Source organism: Labrus mixtus, chromosome 16 (genome assembly GCF_963584025.1).
Source record: "Labrus mixtus chromosome 16, fLabMix1.1, whole genome shotgun sequence".
Lineage (NCBI taxonomy): Eukaryota > Metazoa > Chordata > Actinopteri > Labriformes > Labridae > Labrus > Labrus mixtus.
Window position 1 is genome coordinate 7,808,356 of NC_083627.1, and position 4,877 is coordinate 7,813,232.

The window sequence follows — 4,877 nt, forward strand, 5'->3', positions numbered from 1 at the left end:
TTTGCATCTGCTGCAGAACTTATGGAAGAATAATCTCATTATTGTGAGGAAACAGCTGCACAGAGGAATAACTTAAATGGAGAGCATCTGAAAGGGGATGTTTGAGTCTCCACAGGAGGAGCGTAATCCTCCGCTCTCTTGTTATTTCTTTATTCTCTCTGTCAGAAAGGTGCAGGGGTGAGGATACAGTCGAGCAGAGAGAACCCCTCTGACTTTTTGGGAAGTCTTATCGAGCTGTTTTTGAGAGGAGCTTAGTGTGTGTGTTTCCTCTGATGGTCTGTGTGCAGCTCTGGAGTGAGAGCAGGGCTTCAGCTGGGGTCCCGGCTCACTACGTGGACTGACTGCTGATCCGTCGTCTTCTCACACAAAGATGTCTGACTGCATGTTGCCGACTGTCAGAGCGTTCTCCTGTGTGTGTGTGTCAGGGCCTTAAAGTCCAAAATGCTTGCTTTTGAACCACGCATGCAGATACACTACTGGCTGCGCTGTGAACGTAAATGTCCACATACTTGCCTTTGAACGGCCACAGGTCGGTTTCCAACCCTGGCCGTCCGCTCTCAAGGAATTTAGCCTCTGTACATAGGGCGCTCGCTCGATCCAATAGGCTACCAGCGCCTCTGAATTGTATAATTTTGCTATCTAGTCTGTTGGTGTGATGTCATATTTACCCTTTTATGAAGAGCTGTTCAAATCATCAGAAAACCTTTCTTTACTAGGAGCACACGTGCCTTTCTGTTATGAAATGATTGTGTGTGTGTGCGTTTGTGTGTGTGTGTGTGTGTGCGTGTGTGTGCTGTTCTGGGTCTGTGTCTTAGATCATCCGTGCAGCTCTGACACATAGATTGGTATGTTGCCTCGCCTTCGGGCTGTTTGCTCTCCCAATTTTCTCGTGCAGTCTCGCGGCCCCGTCTCCGGGCTCGTGCAGGAATTCCTCGGCCAGAGAGCAGCTCTGCCAGGACGACAGAGTTAAAAAGACGTTACAAAGTACGGCTGAGATTAGGGAGACGAGACGCTAACATCCCACGGAGAAGGATTCCTGCGGTCCCACTCTGCTCCGGAGGGTTTCTAACATTACACAATCCTTCAGAGGATTAGACAAATCCTCATCATAATCATTGCTGTTATTACATCTCCTGCAGAGACCAATTTCAAGAAGAATTTTCCATGATGTTTGTGGGCTGATTTAAATACCAGATATTATCTTAATTAAACATTTATGAGAGATTATAACACAGCGTCTGCACCTTTCTAACAGCCATTTTAACAACAGCAAACAGAACAAATGAAGGAAAATACACCGCAGGTTTCCTTCAAAACACTCTCTGACCTCTGTAATAGTTTGTAGTTGAATATCTTGATTGAAGACTGAACAGTGTTAAAGCAACAACATGTAACGTCTCCACCCTAAAATAATAGTTTTAAAGTCAATCTAATAGTACAAGAACTTTAAACAGTGAGATCAGCGTCTCTCTCGTGTCTACAGATCGACTTTAAGGCAATAGCCAGTTAGCTTGTCATTGTACTGTTTGATACAACGGCTGAGGCTGAGAGGAAGTGGATGTTGATAGATGAAGCTAAGATGACACAAAGAGAGAGTGACCGAGTAAGAAGTACAGTGTTTATCTCTGGTGATATTACTCTGAACAGATATCGTCGTCGCTGATGTTAAGCAGCTTCTTCCGGGTGCAGAAAGTTGTCTAACCCAGATTTGTCTCAGGCTTGCAGACATACGGGGCTCCACAACGCTAGCGGAGTCATATTTGCGCAAAATCCTGTAAGCCTCCTGCAGCGTGTCAGTCGGCTTTGGCTTCTCACAACAGCGCTCCTCTCCTTGTCAATGATTGCAGGTTGTCTGTGAGGCGGAGAAGGGGAGGAGACATACAGCAGTGAGTGTTTTACAAAAGTGTAGTTGCACTCAGCGTCCTTCGGTCGGAGCCAAAGAGCCTCAAGTCAAATTCCTACATATTGTTGCTTTAAGTGCAGAAAGGACCATAAAGGCATTTAGCATACACGAATGAATAACTATGATAATATATGTGAGTGATTTGTGGTTTTGCCTGGAGTCTCATGAAGCTTTTTCCCACTGACACTGTGTTTTATAGTATGAACATCCCAGGAGGCTGCATGGTTGATAGGATACCAAAGATGTAAAATCAATAAACAGATTTAAAGCAGTAACCCTGATGAAAAGCAGGTCACCTACAGTAAGCAGAGCACAAATATGGTCAGCAATAAAGCAGAGCATGTAAACTGTATATTCAGTTTGGAGACCCCCGAATGAGACCTTATAGATGGAGCATTCATTTCATGTGAGTTACGCTGATTCATGTCGCTTAAGAAGCCGCCTTTGGACCCTTATACTGCACATTTAGAACATGTTCATTTTAATCTGGAGAGACTTAATGAAGAATGAACTATTATTTATTTAACAATTTAGGAAATAAATGTGCAAAATCTTAGACTCCATCATGATGACTTCATGCACTCAGAGGAGTAATGAGGCCGACAGCAGGATAGGATACGGAGTCTAGACCCTGGTGGTGGTGGTGGTGATAGAAGAACACTGGGTGTGATGAGGAGTGGGTTTCTGACGCTGGATCTGAACTCTGCTGAGTTGGAATGGAGGTGACCGAGGCGGAGGACGGTCGCAGCGATCGCACTGAAATGACAAACTGACTGGAAGAGAGAGGACAGATTTTAAAATCTGACCGCGGCAGGATGACAGCGACAGATATTTATATCGTATTTTGCACATATTTCTGCAACCTGTCTGTTGGAACACCAGATTTATGTTTCACAAAATTCCTAAGCAACTGCATAAAGAGAGAGAGAGAGAAGAAACACTGACTCACAACTGCCCTGCAAAGTCGATGCTGCAGAGATGTAAAAAGATCTATAGGGTGTGAGTATCTTTACTGATACCTAGAGATAGAGAGATACACGAATAATCCTCTGCAGGAAATTACACTGATTGAAACAAACATTACAGAATGTTTGAAGCATCATCATGCAAATCATAGATGGACAATAAGGATGTCATTTTTATCCTTCCTTGTTGTCAGCTTAAGGAGATATCTTCTTAAGGAGAATCCCTCAAATATCCAGATTGAACTCCTGCAGGTCGTATTAAATCTTTGCCAAATGAAAGTGTAATATTTTATGTTTCTGTATTTGTGCGCCTTCGTTCCTGTGCATGCTAACTGTGCTGCCGAGATGTGCCTGTGCCCCATGCTGTGTCTCTGAGGATAACTCTGTGCCGTTGAAGCCGGAGTCGGGATTTGATGTTGATGTGAATAAGTGAGGGTGAGTCGACAGAGTCTGTCGTCTCCTCTGACTCATCGTCTCGGCTGTGCAGCAGCTCCTCTCCCCGTCACACACGCGCGGATGTGAGAGCCGAGCCGCTCTGCACGCTCACTGCTCACACCCCGATAACGACCATTAGCTTAGCATTACTCTGACACTGGGATTATACTGGTGGAGGCTCTCTGACAACATGTGTCGGGAAAGTAGCTGTGTGAGAGCTGCAGCAGGTTTACTGTCAGAGAGCTCAGAGCGGCTGCAGTGCTCGGTTTTAATGACGAGCCTGTGCAGTCAGCGAGGAAACTCAGCCCAAAATCCTTCCTCTACGTTTCACTTTGTTTGTGGATTAAGAGAAGGTAGTTATACGACCTTGCGATTTGCAGAGGTTGTGCTGCTTACTCACACTCCTCTGCACTCCTCTCTGCAGTCAGCAGCACGGCGGTGATGCTGGGGGGAGAAATTGGGATGTAAGAAGGGGCGTGCTGTGAGCAGCAGAGGGATTTTAGAACAATAACCTCGGCTGAGCTTCCTCTGATCCGTCCCCGCTGGGAAGTTGCTCCGTTCGCAGCATCACAAAGTCATTCAATTACTTTGATCAGGTCTCGGGCCTGCAGCCTCGCGGCAGCTCTGCGCCGCTCACTTACATGTGAAACTAAGTTCTGTTGATTGATGCGACTGTGCTGCTCGCCTGTACACAAAAGAAGTCAATATCACCCAGCAAACACAATCCTGTCTCTGTAAACTTCAAACAGAGTCTTGAGTCTACTGCAACAACAATAACACGTCAAAAGCTGTTACTGTTCTGGCCCCTTTGAGGCACAGCTATTCAAATATTGGAAGTTCTTTTGTTGATGTTCTTTTCTCATTTTTCAGTAAGCACGTGCAGAAAGAGTGCATCTTTACATCCACTGGTAGCATGATATTAACATCTTCACGCCCTCTTGCCTTACCGTGGTGAATGTTTTTTGTTTTTTTTTGAAACATCAGTTCTTCTCAACTTCTTGCGAACATTTTACTCGAGGGCTAGCAGGGAAAAGTTTGTGTAAAGTAGGGTGAAAAATGTGGCCGTTTTGCGTTCACACTTGCAGGTCACCCTGAAATTTCCAGGAGTTTTGTGCAGGTGTGAAAACAGCTGAAGGCCCCGTGTCAACGTAGCGTTCTTTTTTTCTGAGGGTCAGCGTCTTTTTTCAGTTTTATTCAATGAGTAGAGCGTTCGCCTGGAGAAAAAGCGCAGTGCCAAGCGTCTTTTTTTACGAGCACTCAAGTTGAAAATGTTTCAGCTCTTCAGAAAGGCGCTCTTTTTCTAAATGTATTTATATTCCTCGTGTTTTTTTCCCGCCTACAGATTGTGTCTCGTACCCACGTTGTCTTTGAAACATGCAGTAAAAAGTAACGGAGCAGTGTCGGTCATAACAGCGGCCGTTGTCAACAGACTGTTGTCATAGAGACAGGACGGACGTGCAGCGCTTTACTGCACGGAAAAAACCGTTAGGTGGCCTAAGACACTTGAACTCCTTTAATTCACACAGCGACTCACTCCAAACCAAAGAGAAGCGAGCAACCCACTGATTCCGTTT